Below are 21,530 nucleotides of genomic sequence, written 5' to 3' on the forward strand. Positions count from 1 at the left end.
CTGATCCCAAGGCTGATATATCTTTAAGATTACTTGTTCTTTATCCTGCTTTTTCAAATCTGCTGTTAAGCTCATATAGTGAATTTTTCATTTCAGTTATTATACTTTTCAATTCCAGAATTTCTATTTGATTCTTTTAAAAATTTCTGTCTCTTTGTTAATATTCTTTATCTGGTGAGACAGAGTTCTTATGTTTTCCTTTAATTCTTCAGACATAATTTCCTTTTGCTTTTGAACATATTTATTTGAAGTCTTTGTCCAGTAAGTCTAATGTCTGGGATTCCTTAGGAAGAATTTTTAGTGATTTCCTTTTTTTCCTGTGTTATTATGGGCCTGTCTTTTTTCTTTACATGTATGCATTTTTTTGTTGTTGAAATTGGACATTTTGAGCATTATAATATGGCATGTTCTAGGAAATTAGACTCTCCTTTCCCCCTAGAGATGTTGCTACTTGTAGCTGTTGTTAGTTTGTTTAGGAACTTTTCTGAACTAATTTTGTAGCGTATATAATCTTTGTCATGTGTGCCCACTGAAGTTTATGTCTGTGTTCTGTCAGCTAATGATTGAACAGGTGTATCCTTAAACATTTAGTACCAACAATATCCCCTAGTGTCTTCAGAAGGGTCTTGTGGTTTTGTTGGAGTATTTGTTCCTTGAGCACTGGCCACTTTACAACTCTAGTTAGCCTTAATTTCCTGTTTGTCTAGAGGTGAAGGTCATTCAGAAATGAGTGTAGGGACTCCTTGGATAGGATGAACTCAGGGAGAGCCATACTGAGAATCTTAACCAAATAATCGAAAACAAAGACAGAGAGAGAATCTTAAAAGAAGCAAGAGTGAAGTGACTCCTTACATACAAGGAATCCTCATATTTAACAGCTGACTGTTCTGACTTCTTACCGGAAACTATAGAGGCCAGGAAGTGGTGAGATGACGTAGTCAAAGTACTGAAAGAAAAAAACTGTCAACCAAGAGCTGGCAAAATTTCTCAGCATGTGCACAGCCCTGGGCATACACATTGTGTCCTAGATTCAACAGGAATCTGTTGAAGCTGTTCAAGGTTCTTATTTCTCAAAATATCTCATTGCCCAGACTTTCTTCTCAAGGTGTTTGGTCAGTTTGTTTGCCCCAACTGTTAGTCATTGTGTCAGGCAGCAGGTACTGAAATTGTCTGCCTGCTTATGTTTTTGACAAACATCCTTTGTGTTCTGTAGTGGCGTTAGCTCTGGAGGAAGTCTGAGTTAGCAGCATTAGGTGAGTTAAAGCAAGACTTTTCAGCACATCTTCCAGGGAACCACTAGATCGGTCAAAACAATTCCAGTTTGTATGTGAATGAGGTTTGTTTCGCCATCCCAGTACCAGGAATGTGGGCTGTTGTTTTCATGGTCACCGCTGATCTGCAGAGTCCAGGATAGGAGAAGAGTAAGTTAAATGCTATAAAGCTCTATGTTCTTACCCAGATTTAGCTGTTTTCCTGGAATAAGTACTCTCTGGATTGCTATAAGTTTTTGGTTAGTTTCTGGTGTTCTGGAAAAGTTGATTCTGACAGTTTTTAGTTGCGTTTGCCATTTATTATTCCAGCGTTTTGTGAACATTACTCCCCATTTGTTTATTATACTATACTTATTTTTGGGCTATATGTATTAGTATAAATCAAGTGAATTTTATGTTTCATGGAGCATACAGAGGGTCAGTATATTCTCTTTTTCAGTGCTTTATTTTTTAAGGATTTTAGGTACTTAGATGCAATATAAATAAAGGCTTTCTGGCCATTATAAACACTATAATAAGCATCCTTTTACTTAGATTTTTGGTTACTTTGTGTATTTGAGGCTAAGATTTTGATGGTGGAATTGCTAGGTGAGAATATTCATTTTTGATAGATTTTTTTGATTTCCCTTTAAATTTCCCAGGAAATTAAGGCTAACTAGAGTTGTAAAGTGGCTAGTGCTCAAGGAACAAATACTCAAAACACTCCAGTTTATACTTTAACCAGTAGTATATGGGGATATCTCTTTATACCTTTCCATTATCTTTCCATTATTGGGTATCAGATTTATCTTAAGAAAATTTGTGGTTGAAAAGAGCATCTCTTTAATTTCTTATTCCTTCATTTTTGTATTATTTTACTTTTTTTTCTATTGAAGTTCAGTTTGCCAACATATAGTATAATACCCAGTGCTCATCCCATCTTTATTTTCTTTTTTTTTTCCTAAAGATTTTAATTTATTTGAGAGAGAGAGAGAACAAGCTGGGAGGTGGGGCATAGGGAGACGGAGAAGCAGACTCCTTACTGATCAGAGAGCCCCATGTGGGGCTTTGTCTCAGGATCCTGGGATCATAATCTGAGCCAAAGGAAGACACATAATGGTTGAGTCACCCAGGCACCCCTATTCCTTTATTTTCAAAATATCTTTTTAAAAAAGATTTATTTTAGGAGCTGCCCCGCCCCCGGCGTCCCGGGGGCCGGCCTTTGGATGGGGAGACCTCGCTGGTGGGGCGGCTTCAGCTGGCCCGGTGTGGCCGCAAGGCGGCACAGCATTCTGAAATTTTTTGGTCGTTGCAATGATCTTGATCGGGAGATGAGAAAATGCTTGAAGAATGAGTACATGGAAAAGAGGACCAAGAGCAGGGAGCATGGCAATGCGATGAGAAAAAGACTTTTTAATCCCGTAGAGGAATCTGAAAAATAAATTACAGGCATACCTTGAAAAAAAAATAAAATAAAAAAGATTTATTTTAGAGTGGGTGAGAGGGGGAGGGACAGTGAGAGAGGGAGAATCTCAAGCAGACTCCTTGCTGAGTGTGGAGCCTGACACAGGGCTTGGTCTCACAACCCTGAGATCAAGAGTCAGACGCTTAACCCTTAATTTAAGATTTTATTTTTTTGACAGAATGAGCATGAGCAGAAGAAGAGAGTGAGTCAGAGGGAGAGGGAGAAGCAGGCTCCCTGCTGAGCAGAGTGTGCCATGTGGGGCTTGATCTCAGGACCCTGGGAACATGACCTGAGTTGAAGGCAGACACTTAACTGACTGAGCCATCCAGGCACCCTGCCTTCATGTTTAAAATATCGTTTTGAGGGCAGCCCCGGTGGCTCAGCGGTTTAGCGCTGCCTTCAGCTCAGGGCATGATCCTGGAGTCCCGGGATGGAGTCCCTGCATGAAGCCTGCTTCTCCCTCTGCCTGTGTCTCTGCCTCTCTCTCTCTCTCTCTCTGTGTTCTCTCATGAATAAATAAGTAAAATCTTTAAAAAAAATACCTTTTTTGTACATACCTTCTACCATGTTTTTTTTTTAATTCTTTAATTCTTAATTCTTTAATTTTTAAAAAATTCTTATTTATTCATGAGACAGAGAGAGCAGGGGGTGGGGGGTGCAGAGACACAGGCAGAGGGAGAAGCAGGCTCCATGCAGAAGCCTGATGAGGAACTCAATCCGGGGACCTGATCTGGGGACCATGTCCTGAGCCAAAGGCTGACGCTCAACTGCTGAGCCACCGAGGCATCCCTTGTTTTTCTTGTTAAGAAAATTTTATAAAATATTTGCCATGTCTAAGGGGTGCCTGGGTGGCTCAGTCGATTGGGCATCAGACTCTCGATTTTAGCTCATGTTGTATCTCAGGGTCATGAGATCTGAGTCCTGTGTCAGGCTCTGCTCTCAGTGGGGAGTCTACTGGAGATATTTTCTCCGTCCACTTCTCTCCCTCCCCCTGCTTCTGCACATGTGCGAGCACGGTTTCTCTCTCTAAAATAAATCTTAAAAAAATATTTGCCATGGGGATCCCTGGGTAGCGCAGTGGTTTGGCGCCTGCCTTTGGCCCAGGGCGCGATCTTGAAGACCCGGGATCGAATCCCACGTCGGGCTCCCGGTGCATGGAGCCTGCTTCTCCCTCTGCCTGTGTCTCTGCCTCTCTCTCTCTCTCTCTCTCTCTCTCTCTCTGTGTGACTATCATAAATAAATAAAAATTTATTAAAAAAAAAATTGCCATGTCTAGTACCAGTATTTTTTCCAAGTTTCTTTGTGGCTTTTTAAATTAGTATATGATGGGGCACCTGAGTGGTTCAGTTGGTTAAGCATCCAACTCTTGCTTTCAGCTGAGGTCATGATCTTAGGTTGTGAGATCGAGTTGTGTCTGGCTAGTGCTCAGTGTGGAGTCACGCTGGAGATTTTCTCTGTCCCTCTCCCTCCCTCTCGCCCCCTGCTGCCCCCTGCTGGCGAATGTTCTCTTGCTGTCTCTCCAAATCTTTTAAAAATGTTAACAATTTATAATAAAAACTTTAAAGAATTTGTTTATGATGTTTTAAAAATGTACTTAAGGGGACGCCTGGGCTGCTTTAGCGGTTAAGCGTCTGTCTTTGGCTCAGGGCATGATCCCATCATCAAATCCCACATTGATTTAAAAAAAAAAAAAAAATCCCACATTGGGCTCCCTGTGGGGAGCCTGCTTCTCCCTCTGTCTGTGTCTCTGCCTCTCCCTCTGTGTCTTTCATGAATAAATAAATAAAATCTGTAGAAAGAAATAAAAAATGAAAATGTACTTAAGATTTTTTGAAGTGTTTTCAAATTGACAGTCAAAAAGAAGGTAAGAAAAGCTTCCTTTTTTCATATTCTTGTACGGGGTAGAAATATAGTTTAGAAAATCTCAAGTTTTGCCCAGACATGTTTATGCTCTTGCTTTTTTATAGTTAATAGCACAGTTAAATATTGGCTAATATTACTACTTACTGAGTACCTCCTGTCTGAGGAATTTCATTTTATTAAATCTTGGCTATGTCTTGCCAGATGTCAACATTCTTTTGTACAGATAAGGATATTTGGTCCCTGAAAGGTGATGGCATTTAGTCAGAACCCATAATTATGTTCCAGATAGAGCTAAGATTTGAATCCAGATTGTCTCTGAGGCTCTAGAGCCCATATACTTCCTATTTACCAAATTATCTCTCCATAAGGTATTTCCCAGTTTCCTTGCAGAGGGAAGGGGAGCTGGGTGAGACAAATAATACAATTGTGTTTTTCTCAGCCACTAAAAATACTACCAAAGGAATAGTATTTCTTGTATGTTCTTGCAGAGATGTTTTATACACAAAGAAAGATGTTTGTATAAATGTGTATAATTTTTTTAAAAGATTTCATTTATTTATTCATGAGAGACATAGAGAGAGACAGAGACACAGGCAGAGGGAGAAGCAGGCTCCATGCAGGGAGCCCAATACGGGACTTAATCCCGGGACTCCAGGATCACAACCTGAGCCTAAGGCAGACGCTTAATCGCAGAGCCACCCAGGTGTCCCTAAATGTGTATACTTTTTGAAAAAGATTTATTTTAGAGAGTGTGTGCGTTTGCGCAGATGAGTAAGAGGAGAGGTAGAGGGAGAAAGAGAATCTCAAGCAAACTCCCCACTGAACCTGGAGCCTGACGCAGGGCTTGATTCCACAACCCTGATCACAGCCTGAGCCAAACTGAAGAGTTGGTTGCCCAATCAACTGAGACCTGCAGGTGCCCCTAAATATGTATACTTTCTATTTCTACGCAGCTTTTTTTTTTTTTTTAAGATTTTTTATTTATTCATGAGAGACAGAGAGAGAGAGAGGCAGAGACACAGGCAGAGGGAGAAGCAGGCTTCATGCAGGGAGCCCGACGTGGGACTCGATCCTGGATCTCCAGGATCACGCCCTGGACTGAAGGTGGTGCTAAACCGCTGAGCCACCTTGACTGCCCAGCTTTTTTTTTTTTTTTTAAAGAAAAGATGTATTTACTTATTTTAGAGATAGCATGCAGTGGGGAGAGGCAGAAGGCAAGGGAAAGAATCCCAAGCAGATTCCCTGCAAGGGAGGAGCCAGATGCAGGGCTCGATCTCATGACACTGAGATCATGACCTGAGCCAAAATCAAGAGGTAGCTGACCAACCAACTGAACCACCCAAGCATCCCACTATTCTAAACAGTTGTAATACATGAAATGAGGGAATATGTATTTGTTGAGTACTTGTTGTATGCCAGGTTCTACTAGGCCTATTTATATTTGAGGAAAGTTCTTAAAACTGGTTACGTTGAAAAGTTGTGCAAAGATTTAAAAATGAAGCTTTTACATAAAAACGTTAAAAATACTAGTAAAACTCATTTATAATTGTTTTCAGAGTTATTATCATGGTATGATGAAGCATCACAGTTCATTATGAATTGAATGTTAGATTAATTTAAAAACACTGAAAATTGAGAAGCAGATATTGTGACAGGTTGAGAATAAAACTGCATACTGTTGCCTCAAAAATGAGGTATGATTGTCAGTTGTAGAAGCTAGTTTTGTGTGACCAGGGTTTTCCTCTTAACCTTTTTATAGATAAGAATCTTCACCAACCTGCCAGCGGTGGGTGCCTTTAGATAAATGCAGTTGGATACGGAGCTACTAAAGAAAAGAAAGAGAGCCAGGGAAGATGAGGGAAGAAAGACTTTGTAAGGAAGATTCATAAATTATAGCTGTAATTTTATTTTTTATTTTTTTAAAGATTTTATTTATTCATGAGAGACAACAGAGAGAGGTAGAGACACAGACAGAGGGAGAAGCAGGCTCCTTGCAAGGAGCTGGATGTGGGACTCAATCCCAGGACCAGGATCATGCCCTGAGCCAAAAGCAGATGCTCAACTGCTGAGCCTCTCGGGTGTCCCTATACCTGTAAATTTATTTATTTATTTATTTATTCATTCATTCATTTTTGCTGGGTACAGTATACTTTATTGATGGTACATGACAAGGTAGGGCTCCCCAAGCCCCTCCCCTTTCTCGGGGTCTAGGATGTAAATTGGAGGTCAGGAGATTCTCAGTGTGTTGGGGGATTAAGTTGGGGCAGGGACTCCCCAGCAGCTGAGGGCCTCTCTCTTCCTCTTGTTCTTGCTGGAGCTGGTGGTCCAGGAAGCTCTTACTCCTTGGAGGCCATGTGGACCATGAGGTCCACCACCCGGTTGCTGTAGCTGAATTCATTGTCATACCAGGAAATGAGCTTGACAAAAAGGTCATTGAGGGCAATGCCAGGCGTCAAAGGTGGAAGAGTGGGTGTCACTGTTGAAGTCGCAGGAGACAACGTGGTCCTCAGTGTAGCCCACGATACCCTTGAGGGGGCCCTCCGATGCCTGCTTCACCACCTTCTTGATGTTGTCATATTTGGCAGGTTTCGCCAGGCAGCAGGTCAGATCCACAACTGACACGTTGGGGGTGGGGACACGGAAGGCCATGCCAGTGAACTTCCCGTTCAACTCAGGGATGACCTTGCCCACAGCCCCGGCGGCACCAGTGGAAGCAGGGCTGATGTTCTGGGCAGCCCCTCGGCCGTCATGCCACAGCTTCCCAGAGGGGCTGTCCACGGTCTTCTGGGTGGCAGTGATGGCATGGACAGTGGTCATGAGGCCTTCCATGATGCCGAAGTGGTCATGGATGACTTTGGCTAGAGGAGCCAAGCAGTTGGTGGTGCAGGAGGCATTGCTGACAATCTTGGGGGAGTTCTCATACTTCTCGTGGTTCGTGCCCATCACAAACATAGGGGCATCAGCAGAAGGAGCAGAGATGATGACCCTCTTGGCCCCGCCCTTCAAGTGAGCTCCAGCCATCTCCATGGTGGTGAAGACCCCAGTGGACTCCACAACATACTGAGCACCAGCATCACCCCATTTGATGTTGGCGGGATCTCGCTCCTGGAAGATGGAGATGGACTTCCCATTGATGATAAGTTTCCCGTTCTCAGCCTTGACTGTGCCGTGGGTAGAATCATACTGGAACATGTACACCATGTAGTTGAGATCAATGAAGGGGTCATTGATGGCGACAATATCCACTTTGCCAGAATTAAAAGCAGCTCTGGTGACCAGGCGCCCAATACAGCCAAATCCGTTCACTCCGACCTTCACCATTGTGTCTCAGGGACGCGGCTGGCACCGCATCAGAAGATGCAACTGTCTGTCGAACGGGGAAGAGCAGAGAGCCCCTATACCTGTAATTTTAGATGTTGGTGATATTAAGTAGTTTGTTCCAAAGTTGAAATAGTGAATCAAGAACGTTGACTTTCTGCCTAGGAAAATTCTAGGAAACAAAAGTATGGTTATAAAACTGGAGAAAAGGCTCATTGAAGCTCATTTTATTATCCCATTTCTATGGTAACACAATTGAAAAGCAGCAGATGCCATCTAAGTTTTCAACTTAAGTTTAGCATTTTAAGAAAATGAGTATATTATGACATTATATTTAGCTTCCTCAGGTAATTTTTTTAAATTAAAAGACTATTTTTAAAAACAGTTTTAGATGCAAAATTGAGTGCAAGATATGGAAATTCCCATATACCCTCCACCCCCAAGCATGCATAGCCTCCCCCATGATCAGCACCGCCCCCCCCACTAGAGTCGTACATGTTACACCTGATGACCCTGTATTGACACATCATAATCACCCAGTCCATAGTTTACATCAAAGATCATTCTTGGTGGGTTTGGACAAATACATAACGACATGACATGTACCCATCATTATGGTATCACACAGTGTTTTCACATACCCCGTGTGCTCTGCCTGTTGTTCCCTGCCACCTCCCTCAGCCACAGCAACCATCGATCTTTTAGGAGTTTCTGTAGTTTTGCCTTTTCCAGAATGTCATATAATAGGAATCAGTATAGTATGTGGCCTTCTTAGATTGGCTTTCACTTTGTAATAGGCACTTACAATTCTTCTCTATTTAGGATTCTGCTCATTTATTTTTAGCACTGAATAATATTCTGTAGTCTGGGTATAGCATAGTTTATCCTTTCACTTTACTAGAGGGCATCCTAGTTTCTTTTAAGTTTTAGCAATTATGAATAAATATAATTCTCTGAGTTAGCTGCCATAAACATCTTTTTTAGGGAGGTATAACTGACATATAATGTTACATTTATTTCAAGAATATAGTGTAATGATCACAAGAAGTCTAATTAACATCCATCACCATATGCAGTTACAAAAACATTTTTTAAAGAAAAATAATTTTAAAAAATCTAGCTTTGTTTTGTCTAGGTTCATCACTTTTTCTCGTGACATATATGGAGAATTTTCATGTTTGTCATTTGTACGTCTTCTTTGGTGTCTGTTGTCATCTTTTGCCTGTTTTTAAATTGGTTTTCTTGTTGAGTTTCAAGAGTTCTTTTACGTAACTATTTGTACATAACAGTTGTTTATTACATTAATAGTCTTATGAATATTTTCTTCTAGTCTGTGGCTTGTCTTCTCATTCTTGGTCTTAAGTCTCTTAATTTTTATGTTCACTCTCCCACTCTTCCTCCTCCCCCCCCCTTTTTTTCTTTTTTTGCGAATATTAACTAAGGAAACTAAATTTTATACCCTATAGATATTGAGTCTTAATCAGATTAAGGTTTTGTTTGCTTATTTTTGCAAGACTGCTGTGTGTGTCCATCAGAAAACACATTAAGGCTTGGTTTCTTTCTTTTTTGTGTGAGATCTTATGAACCATTGGTAATCATTGCCAGTATTTATTTTTAAATTGCTGATTAAGTGGCAATAGTCCATTTCTTCATTTATTAAGTGAAAGATCAAAGAAACTTGTTGCATCAACATTTTGTATAGGAAATTTAGAATAAATGTTTTCCCCCCCTTTATTTACCAGCTATCCTAAATAATGAGATGGTAGTCTAGCATCCTCCAAAGTGACCAATGAGTTTAATTTTTCACTGCCATTATGAACTCATAGATTTAAATATACTTGATACTTTTTAGTTAATTGCAATTATTTTATTAATTTTTGGCCAGTGGGAGCATCTTCTAGTTAGCTTTGGAGTCCTTTTGACTTGATTCCAAGCATCTTGCATAACTTTTTACTTTCTTTTATGACATGGTATTTCAGCTTCATCTTGTACATATCCTGCTCTTAGACCTGGTGTCAGCCTAATGGAAATACCTAATAGTTCCATATGTTTTATTGGTAGGGTCGCATAACTTCATGTGTACTTACGTCATGACATTCAGTAGACATTTGAAAAAATACACATAAATTGAAAGAGAATAATATTTTTATTTCACTCTTAAATAACTAATGGTTTGCCTGCTGGATACTGTATATATAAATACTTTGTAATCAGATTGGACGTAGCCACTCTTATTTCTTGTCTCATGTTGATTTTCTCTCGGTACTTTAAAAGAAAATTATGGCTATTACTCCCCAAAATCCCACTTCACAAAGATATGGCATTGAAAGGAATGTAGCTCAACCTAATGTTGAAATTGAACTTCTTTTAGCTAGTAGTTTGTACAGCGTCTGACAGATGTTGGGTACTCTCTTTGTCTCAAATTGAAGATACCCCATGGCTGTATATGACTTGGCTTATGATGCTCTGGGTGTCTCAGTGCACTGCTTGGGAACCATAGACTAGATACTTCTGCCCAGTTTCTGTTGTAACTAGTGGTGTGCATTTTAAGTTTTTGTTTTGTTTACTAATCTCTATACCAACCTGCGGCTTGAATTCAAAACCCCCGAGATCAAGAGTTACATGCTCTTCTGACTGACTGAGCCTCCCAGGTGCCCCCAGTGGTGTGCATTTTATTTTATTTTATTTTTTTAAAGATTTTATTTATTTATTCATGAGAGACAGAGAGAAGCAGAGACATAGGCAGAGGGAGAAGCAGGCTCCCTGCAGAGGCTTAATGTGGGACTTGATCCTCAGACCCCAGAATCACGTCCTGAGCCGAAGGCAGACGCTCAACTGCTGAGCGTCCCCAGGTGTCCCATGGTGTACTGTTTAAAAGTTATTGTTAAGGTTTTTTGATTGTTCCATTCTCCAGTTAGTTTCTCATTTAAGATTTACTTGAGAATAGATTATGTGATTATGAAATGTGACAGGAACCCATCTCCCTCCATCCCCCAAGGAATATACCATTCCTTTAAAAATGGTTTGTTTATTAATTACAGAAGGATATATTTTTTAAAGATTTATTTATTTATTTATATTGACACGGAGAGAGAGAGAGAGAGAGGCAGAGACACAGGTAGAGGGAGAAGCAGGCTCCATCCGGGATCATGCCCTGGACTGAAGGTAGCGCTAAACCGCTGAGCCACCCAGGCTGCCCCTTACTGAATGATATTTATTATAATTTTTTAAATGAGAAAACTTTTTTTTTCTTTGTATTAGAGTGACAGCTAGTGATAGCACTTTTGGTTTTGTTTAAAGGCTTTTGTTTAAAGGTTTTGTTTAAAGGTTTTTCTTTAAAGGTTTTGTTTAAATGTCCAGTGTGCATTTTCCCCTGATACTTAATAAATGTATATATTCTTTGATTTGGACAGCTGTATGTAAGACTGAATTGTGTCCTTCCCAGTCTTTCACTTTGTAGGCGGAAGGTGGAATTATTTCCTGTGTGTTTTGGATGCTCATTTTCTAACAAATGACATTTTTTTTTTAAAGATTTATCTATTTGTTTGAGAGAGAGTGTGTGTGCATGTGTGCGTGCTTGCACATGAGTGGGGGGAGGAGCAAAAGGAAAGAGGGGAGAGGGAGCACCCTCCTCCCTGAGTGGGGAGTTGAACATGGGGCTGGGTCTCAGAACTCTGAGGTCATGACCTGAGCTAAAACCAAGAGCTGGACACTTAACTGTGCCACCCAGGTGCCTCAACAACACCTGACCTTCTAATCCTCAGAGTCTGAACTTTCACTTTCACTTTAAAGCTTTGCTCTTTATTTTTTTTTATTTTTTTATTTTTTTTTAAAATTTTTTTTTTTTTAATTTTTATTTATTTATGATAGTCACAGAGAGAGAGAGAGAGGCAGAGACACAGGCAGAGGGAGAAGCAGGCTCCATGCACCGGGAGCCTGACGTGGGATTCGATCCCGGGTCTCCAGGATCGTGCCCTGGGCCAAAGGCAGGCGCTAAACCACTGCGCCACCCAGGGATCCCGCTTTGCTCTTTATTTTATTATTATTTTTGATATTGAAATCCAGTTGATACACAAGGTTACATTAGTTTCGGGTGTATAGTATAGTGATTCCACAAGTCTATATGTTATATGATGCTCACCACAAGTGTGGCTACCATCTGTTACCACACAATGGTATTACAATACCATCTACTATATTCCCTGTGCTGCTGTACCTTTCTTGCCGGTGATTTATTCGCTCCGCAACTGGAAGCCTGCACCTCCTACTCCTCTTTACCCATTTTGCTCAACTGCCCGCCCCCCTCCCCTTTGGCAACCATTAGTTTTGTTCTCTGTATTTATGAATCTGTTTCTTATGCTCTTCAAATTTTGGTCTCATCTGGAGGTTGATTTTACAGATTGAGTTAAATCAATTTCTTGAACTAACATTAGTTTTTTGTTTTCTTGTCATTAGTTATATGGTGGACGTTGGCATTGAAAAGGCATTCATGCATTAATTTTCATTACAATGAACTTCAGAATTTTACATTTTAAAATTTTATTTTGGGGCACCTGGTGGTTCAGCGGTTGAGTGTCTCCCTTTTGCACAGGATATGATCCCGGGGTCCTGGGATCAAGTCCTGTATTGAGCTCCCCATGAGGAGCCTACTTGTCTCTCTGCCTATGTCTCTGCTTCTCTCTCTGTCTCATGAATAAATAAACAAAATCTTTAAAAAAAATAAATAAAATTTTATTTTACACATATGTCTTGTCTTAGGTATATTGCTCTAATCAGTGACACTGAGAATGTTGAGAAGCTGAGTGAGAAACATGAAATCACCATGTCATTTAGTGAATTTCTGTGAGTGACATGGGGGACTCTAAATGTATATTTGTTTAGATAAGCATCTGGGGATAGAAGAGAAACTAAAGATTAAGCCTGGTGGTAATATACAAGAAAAGTACAGAAAAGAAACAATAACTCTTGTAAAGAGTAAAATTTCTATTAAAGTACAGCTATAAACAAATATTAGTAAATTTGAAAGAACTGATTATATAACAATCTGAGTTGGATGGCAGTTGGTCTGTGGGGATGTGCATGATAAATTATTGTCAAGCCTGTAAATGTGAATGCTAGTTTGCATTTACTGGACACAGATCGTAAACTTCAAACATACTATCATGGGTTGTTGATAATATCATTCACTGTTGATATGAACCTCTCTAAACTTTATCTGCTTCATCTGAAGGATTATAGCTATCCTATTATAAGCTTAAACAATTTTATGGTAATATTCCTATTTTAAGGGAAATCTCTTTTTCTTTTACTTATTTCTTTTTAATTTATTAAAGATTTATTTATTTGAGAGAGTGTGTGTATGAGTTGGGGGAAGGGCAGGAGAGAATCTCAGACTCTCCACTGAGTGAGGAGCCTGACGTGGGGCTCAATCTCAGGGCCCTGAGATCATGACCTGAGCTGAAATTAGGAGTTGGACACTTAAGTAACTGAGCCACTCAGGCACTCCTTTTATTTTATTTTATTTTATTTTATTTTATTTTATTTTGTTTTGTTTTGTTTTGTTTTGTTTTGTTTTATTTTATTAATTTTATTTTATTTTATTTCATTTCATTTCATTTTTTATTTTTATTTTTTTTAAGATCTTATTTATTCATGAGAGACACACAGAGAGAGGCAGAGACACAGGCAGAGGGAGAAGCAGGCTCCATGCTGGGAGCCTGATGCAGGACTCGATCCCGGGACTCAGGGATCACGCCCTGGGTTGAAGGCAGTGCTAAACTGCTGAGCCACCTGGGCTGCTCCTTTTATTTGATTTTAAAATAAGATTGGCAGTATTCTTTTTTTGTAAGTTATATATTTTTTTGTTTTATTTATTTTTAAAGATTTTATTTATTTATTCATGAGAGACACAGAGAGAGGAGGCAGAGACACAGGCAGAGGGAGAAGCAGTCTCCATGCAGGGAGCCTGACCCGGGACTCGATCCCGGGTCTCCAGGATCACATCCTGAGCCAAAGGCAGACACTCAACTACTGAGCCACCTAGGCGTCCCTGACTTTTTTTGTTTTAAAATTGTTTCAGAATAATTCATAAGATAGTTTAAGATACCAAATAATACCTGTGCAGAGTTACTATAGCAGACTGAGGCTATTGTCCACAGGAAGACCTGCCTGCAAGGTGGATCCTTGGCTGGCAGCCAAGAACTTGACTGTTAAGTTCCCTATGGTACATAAAACTTTTCCTAAATGAGAATAGTGGCTCACTGTGTCTCAACTGTTGATAAAAGCAGTGCGGTATCTGCTGATGACCTGCTTTCTTTCTGGGAGTCTGGAATTCTGGTTGATGTTAGGCTCCATGGAGACCCTGGCTCAGTCTGAGGAGCTGCCTGGCAGACACTTCACGTGTTACTGTTGCTAGAAGAGTTCAGTTTGTTGCTGTGAACGCCCTGCAGGAGGATTGGAAGCTTGAGCCTGGTGTCCTCTGGATTTTTCTCTGCTTGCCTTTTCCTTTGCTGTTTTTGCTTTGTATCCTTTCACGAAATAGATATCATCCGAGAGTATGATATATGCTGAGTTATGTGGGTGACCTTGGGGACCCTCCCAAAAGCAGTACTGAAAGACTTACAATTTTCCATTGTAAGTTCTATTCCCAGTCTCATTCTTGCACCCCCCCATCCCCACCCCCCAGTCTTACTTTTTTCCTCTCAGCTAATTCTTTTGGTATTTATTTCTTTGTTTCTAAATAATATACTTAAACTGCTATTTTTTCCAGATACTAGTTTTAGGTGTGGCATATTAACTGGGTATTATGGTAGATGACTATTTAGGTTTCATGCCCTTTTCCTGAATTCCCTTTAGCCTTCTGATATAATCATCCCTTTCACAATGTTTGATTGAATCAGTGTTCATTGTTTTCATTATGATGACTGGACAAATATTGTGTAATGCGGAGCTAGGCAGTAGACTACAATTTCATTTTCTCGTCTACTTTTTTCTTTTCCTAGCAGTTAATGGTTATTTCTTATTTTTATTTGCTTTTCTATTCTGTTCTTATGACAGATTTATTCCAAAAGCCCAAAGCAGCTCTTTACCAGATCTTACTGTTCTTTTCCATGTGGTCAGAGGTCTGTAAACCCCATTGTCCCCAGGAGCTCTTCCTCTTATGTCACTGTGGACTGTGTCACTAGTTGGTCACAGGCTTGTTTTCCTGGTGCTTCCATTGCTGCTTTCCAAGGTTATGCTCAAGTTGTTGGCATTCTTGAGAAAATGTATGAGAAGTACCTTCCTTGACAGTGTGTCTGAAAATGTCTTTATTTCTACCATTATGCTTGAATGGTTGTTGGAGCTAGTTTCCTTTTAGAGTTTTGAAACTATTTCTTTACTGTCTTTAAATTTCCAGTGTTCCTGTTGGCAAATTGGCACTGATCCTTTGTAAGTGCTCTTCCTGGTTGGAATCTATTTTAGTATCATCTTTCTATCCCATTGTGCTCTGAAACTTCATAATGTGCTTCAGTGTGGGTCTCTTCTTTTATTGTGTGGGGTGCTTAGTGGTCTCTTGTGATCTGAGCACTCTTGTCCTTTAATTCTGAGAAAACTTCTTTCTATGTCATTTGAAGAACAAAATGTATTATGTGTGCAGATACTGTTTACAAAATTCGGCATTCCCAAATAATAGGTTAATACTGGGTAGAGTTTCAGTATGTAGTGTATTAACTATAGAAACAACAGAAAGCTGCTTCTACTGAATTTTAGCCTGGTATTTATCAATAAAGAACGATTATAAAATACAGAATTTGACTTTTTTTTTAAAGATTTTATTTATTTATTCATGAGAGACAGAGAGAGAGAGAGAGAGGGAGAGAGAGAGAGGAAGAGAGACACAGGCAGAGGGAAAAGCAGGCTCCATACAAGGAGCCCAATGTGGGACTCGATCTCGGGTCTCCAGGATTACGCCCTTGGCCGAAGGCAGACGCTCAACTGCTGAGCCACCCAGGCGTCCCTGAATTTGTTTGACTTGTAAACTAGTTAAGCAGGTTATTGGTTTTCTGGAATAGGTCTTTTCCTCTGTTGACATTATCAAGTTTAATAAACCACTAGAGTAATTCTCAGAAGCTCATTTCGGGAGACTTTAACGCTGTGATCTTTCTTTCTTCCCTATTTAGATTACTTTGTCCTTTTGCATGGGTGAGTGATTATTACTACATGTGCTGATTAATTCTAGTTCCTGAGCAGAAAAACTATTTTAAGAATAATGTGTATCCTAGTTCTTTGGAGAAAAAGTGAATGGTTTTAAGCTACTGTTAGTTAAGTTTGAATGTAGTTTTATGAAACTTTTTTTTTTTTTGCTTTACCTCAATTATAACTGTCATAAAAGTTAATTTAGTACTTTTTTGTCAGATACTGCAGAAGTAACATTTTTTACCTTTAGTATAGTGCAACTCCTGCATCTGTACTGTATTTTATATGCAACATACATACTTAATATTTTAATGTTTGTGGATTAGTATTTTCGATTTGTTTAACCACTGTGCTGCTAAGGTTTTGCCATCTCATGCCCATTTTTCTCTTTACAGTTTTAGTTTAATTAATTAATTAATTTTAAAAAAGATTTTATTTATTTACTCATGAGAGACACACACACACAGAGGCAGAGACACAGGCAGAGAGAGAAGCAGGCTCCATGCAGGGAGCCTGATGTGGGACTTGATCCCGGGTCTCCAGGATCAGGCCCTGGGCTGAAGGCGGCGCTAAACCGCTAAGCCACCCTGGGATCCCCCCAGCTGAGATATTGTCTAGATTGCTTGTTTCATCATTTACTGAGAGAGTTCTGTGATAATGATAATTGGGGATTTGTCTATTTCTCTCTTTAATTCTGTCAGTTTTGCTTCATGTATTTGAAGCTGTTATTAGACGTGTACATGTGTAGAATTACATCATTTATGATTGTGGGGATGTCCTTTATTTCTGCAGTACTTGTCTTGCAGTCTATTTTGTCTGATATTATAGTCACTCCACCTTTCTGATGTTATTTATATGTTTGTATGGTATATCTTTTCCATTCATTTGCTTTTAACCTTTCTGTGTAGTAATTATTTTTAAAGTGCATCTCTTGTAAACAGCAGATCACTGAATCTTGCTTCTTTGTGCACCCTGATTTCTCTGCCTTTTTATTGGAATGTATATTCGATTGCCCGTAATGTAATTATTGGTTTTAATTCTATATTACGATTTGTCTTCTGTGTAATTAATCTTTTCTTTGGAGGTTTCCTTTTTTCCTCTTTTGCTTCTGGCTTCCCATGTGGGCTCTATTGACACTGAAGTGGGGTGGCCTCATTACCACTGGGTGGTGGTGAAAATCCTAACTCTCTGTTAGGCCTCTGAGACTACCTAGCAGGAATGGAGCAGGATGCTTAGTTACTTACAGTTTGGGGGTAGAAGTCCAGATTCTTCACTGGAAGAATCTCCATTGATACCCTTGCAAGAGCAGAGTACTCTTACCAATTGGCTGGTGTGAAAGGCCCAGCTCCCTACTTGGGGCACCCCATGAGGGTGCAAATCTAATCTCCCTCTTACTGGTGTGGTTCAGGGGAGGGCTACAGATTTTTCCTGGTGTTTGCCTGGGGTAGACCATTATTATCTAAAAGGTTTCCTCTTGTAGGGCAGCTCCTTTCCTAGTCCTTTGGCTAGAGAGAGCAGGCATTTGTTGTTTCATCTGTGCCCATCAGTGTTTCTGGGTTTTGGACTGAATTCCAAGTCTGGGATGTAGAGGCAAAAAGAAAACTCAGGGAACTTCCAACTCTGTTCTTAGAATCCTGAGGTCCCTAAGCTACTAACCTTCTTCTCTATCAGTCGGTTGTCCTTTTTTTTTTTTTTTTTTTAAATCTAATATCCAGGATTTTTAGTTGTACTTCACCAAGAGGAGTAGGGTAAGTATTCTTTCTTCAAATGTTTACAAATTTACACCCATTCTTCTTTTCCGTTAGAAGTAGAAATTTTTAATTTTTGTGGTTTTTTTCCTTACCTTTAGCTATTTCTACTCAAATTTACCATGGATCCTTGAGGCTGCGTCTGCCCATTTTTATTTGTTGAAGCTTAGGTTTGCTGTGGCTCCCCAGTGCTCAGAACAGTGTGTCCTAATGGAGACCTGTTGCTTTTAAATCATCCTGCATTCAGGCCTTCACCCTTCATGTATGCTCTTAGATCTGCCCTTCCTTCTACTCATTCCCAACTGTAGTGGAAGCAAGTCAACACATAATCATCTAGAGTAGTTTTTGTAAGATTATCTCTTGAACGCTTTCTGAACAAACTTGTCCTCTTTGTCAGTCTAGGATGGAAACTGAGTAATGCTAGTGTGTGAACAGAGAGAACGTTACAAAATGCTGCAGGAAGACGGGAGGAGCACCCAGATCCATGTGGCATTGGTACATATTCCTACCCTTACTCCTCTAGGTCCCCGTTTTATCACTTCCTGGCTTTGTGATTGGTGATGACTCGGCTCCCACATCAAGGCCGAAGTCCTCAGCTGGGCATTCAGTTGGCATTCGGTTCAGAACCCACCTGTCTTTCCATGCCTCTCCTATCCTTCCCAAGAGCTGTTCCATCAGACCAGGCTTGCTGCCATCCCACAGATAAGCCCTGTGTTTCTGCTTGTGTCTTAATTTAACTGCGCTGTTCCTCCTGGCGTGAATGTGCTCTTCTGGGTGTGATACATGAAGGGCAGTGCAGTGGAAAAAATGATACTTCAGGGTAGATCCCAGTTTTACTGCTTGCTGTGTGACTTAGGGTAAGTTACTGCAGGCCTCTGAGCCTTGGGCTCCCCCTTTGTGAACCTGGCAAAGTACTTCTTTTCTCACAGGATGTACTAAGGTTAATGTATGTGAATGTTACTGAAGCCACAGGAACTCAAAATTTGGGCTCCATTGCTTTGTTTCCTTAATTCAAATGTGAGGCTAAGGGTTAGGTTCATGTCTTCTAGTCTTTGTCTCATCATCAATATACAATATGTTGAGGACATGGGAGAAACTAATTAGTTCATTAAGTAAACTTAATTTGAGTAATTTGAGTGCTTCCTATAATGCCCTGTGTTGTGTTAAATGCTGGAGCTCACAAATTTGCTGGACAGGACAGACGGGTGCCCAGGCAATTAAAACACAGCATAGTGCATGCAGTGCTGGAGGTGTGTTCTGGAGATTTGGAGAGCACAGAAAAGGAGTGGTGAGGGAGGATTCCTGGAAAAAGTGTTGCTGGTAATTGATCCTGTTGTTGTTGTTGTTGTTGTTGTTTTTTTTTTAACAGCTTTATTTAGGTATAATTTACATACCATAAGATCTACCCACTTTAAGTGTATAATGTGGTGATTTTTAGTAAATCAACTAGTTTGTGAGCTGTCACCACTGTCTAAATCTAGGCTACTTCCATCACTTCAAACAGATCCCTCATTCCCATTTTCAGGAGTCATGGTGAAGGATGGGTGTGCTAGAGGTGCTAGAAGGGGGGCTGGCTTTCCAGGAGTGAAGACATCGTGTGCAAAGCCAGGGGAGCTTAAGACAAAATGGCTCAGTGTGGAAGGGATGCTTATAAGCAGGTTTATTTGTGTAGTTTACAGCTGTGCTCCTTCCTGCAGCTGTGTTTTGGCTTCCTCTTTGGAGCTCAGTTTCCTCACCTGTAATATGTAACTTATGCTGTTGGGCTCTAGCTTTGCGTAAACCCTCGAATCCCGTAATTGTTAAAACTTACGATGCCTTTGATTGAAGAGAAAATGGCCTGTACTTCTAAAAAACAGTAGCCAAACAGAAAAATAGAATTAGACTGATCCTTACAGATCTTTTTTTTTTTTTGATCCTTATAGATCTTAAATGGAACTTTTTGATTTTTTTTATGTTTTCCTGATTATATGAGCAATAATACATACTGGGTAGAAAATTTATGAAATGCAGGAAGGTAGGAAGAAAACATAGGTCACTTATGATATTAGGATTCAGAGAATTGTTATTAACATTCTCTTGTACTTAAGTTTTTTTTTTTTTTTTTTTTAGAGAGAGAGAGAGAGAGAGAGAATGTGTGTATATGAGAGCAGGGGAGAGAAGGGGGAGAGGGAGAGAGAATCCCAAGGCAGGCTAGAATGCTCAGTGCAGAGCCTGATGCAGGGCTCAATCTCACAAGCCTGAGAGATCATGACCTAAGCCGAAATTAAAAGTCGGACATTTAACCAACTGAGTGAGCCCACTTAGGTGCCCCTGTTCTTACCATTTTTTGCATGTATGTTCATATACTTAAATATTGATATTGTGCTATAAATAAAGCCTTTTCTCTATATTATTAAATAGTATTAAAAACATGATTTTAAATGCTGTATGATTTTTATGAAATTAAAAAAATATGCCCTGTACATTTTTAAAAACAACAGTAGTAATGAAAGTAATAAAAGGATATGGTAAGGTTCAAACTATGTTGAAGGAATAAAAAAAAAATCTTTCTCTCCCTCCCATTTTACCACTTTCAAGAGTTAACAGTAGTTGTTTCTTATAAGCTTTCAGAAATCGTGTGTATTAATTTATATTCCATTATGTGGGTAAATCATAATTGATCTTTTATGGATAGCCATTTAGATTATTATAGTTTTGCTCTTAGAGTTCTGAAATGAATATTTTCATGTGCACATCCATGAATTCTTGTGAAAGTGTATCTGAAGAATAATTTCCTAAAAGGAATTCCTGGATCAGAGAGTACGTTTTATATTTTGATAGATATTGCCAAATTGCTTTTCAAAAAAGATTGTGCTAATTTATACTTATGTTATCAGTACATAGTCTCATGAGTCCCTCTTTGCTTATATCTTTACCAACATTGGGTATTATGTACTTTTTTGTTCTTTGCCAGTCTGATGTTAGAAAAATGGTAACTTTTTAAGTTTATGCTTTAAAAATTAGAATTGTACTTGAACATTATTTTCATATGGATATTAGTCATTTTTCTATAAGTTGCATCATGTGCTTTGTGTAGGTATCCTGATTTGTTCATATTTTTACTGATTTCTAAGAACTCTTTGCTCTTTAAAGAACTTAGTTATTGCAGATTGCCAATTTATTTTTTTTTAATGTTTGCTTGTTTTTTGACTGTTCATGGTCAGATTTATTGATCTTGTCATTTAGGGCTTGTGGGGTTTTTAAATTGTAAGATAACCTTAAAAGTTAGTGCAAAGAGAAAATGAGTGATTCTAATAGTTTTCCAAATGAGTATTATAAGGATATTAAAGAGGAATAAGAACTGATCCAAGTAACTTTTGACTGTATATAGATTGTGTAACCTCTAAGAAAGAAAGAAGTGAACAGATCTTGAGTTCTTACTATGGTTGGCCTTTGCAGTGTCCATTCTAGTCAGTGTGCTTTGTGTGTATTTTAAGACTGAACAAATAAGGGCTCCCTTGTTTCTTTTGACATAATTGGAGTATAAAATTAAAGTTATTATCAACACAAAAACTACCTAATATAATACAGTATATAACTATAATTAAGGATCTGTCATTGTATGAATCATCAAATATATCACAACTATTGTAAATTTTAATTATGATTATGAACTATTCATCTGTAGCTATATAAGTTGTCTTTATATAATTTATTACTTGTAATTTGTTC

The 21,530-nt window shown here is 39.3% G+C and overlaps 1 protein-coding gene and 1 pseudogene across 5 annotated transcripts in view; one reads left to right on the plus strand and one right to left on the minus strand.

Moving 5' to 3' along the window:
• Positions 1 to 21,530, plus strand: part of RALBP1 (ralA binding protein 1) — a 55,451-nt gene that overhangs the window by 9,434 nt on the left and 24,487 nt on the right. Inside the window, exon 1 of one of the 5 annotated variants that reach the window (XM_049112936.1) lies at positions 18,134 to 18,314. The exons of the other annotated variants lie outside the window; for them this stretch is intronic. The gene's annotated coding sequence lies outside the window, so the exon portion shown is untranslated. Of the gene's footprint in view, positions 1 to 18,133; positions 18,315 to 21,530 lie in introns of those variants that run through there. 5 annotated transcript variants of the gene reach the window in all.
• Positions 6,689 to 7,997, minus strand: LOC112648062 (glyceraldehyde-3-phosphate dehydrogenase-like; annotated as a pseudogene).

The sequence above is a fragment of the Canis lupus genome, chromosome 7 (genome assembly GCF_003254725.2).
Source record: "Canis lupus dingo isolate Sandy chromosome 7, ASM325472v2, whole genome shotgun sequence".
NCBI classification, from domain to species: domain Eukaryota; kingdom Metazoa; phylum Chordata; class Mammalia; order Carnivora; family Canidae; genus Canis; species Canis lupus.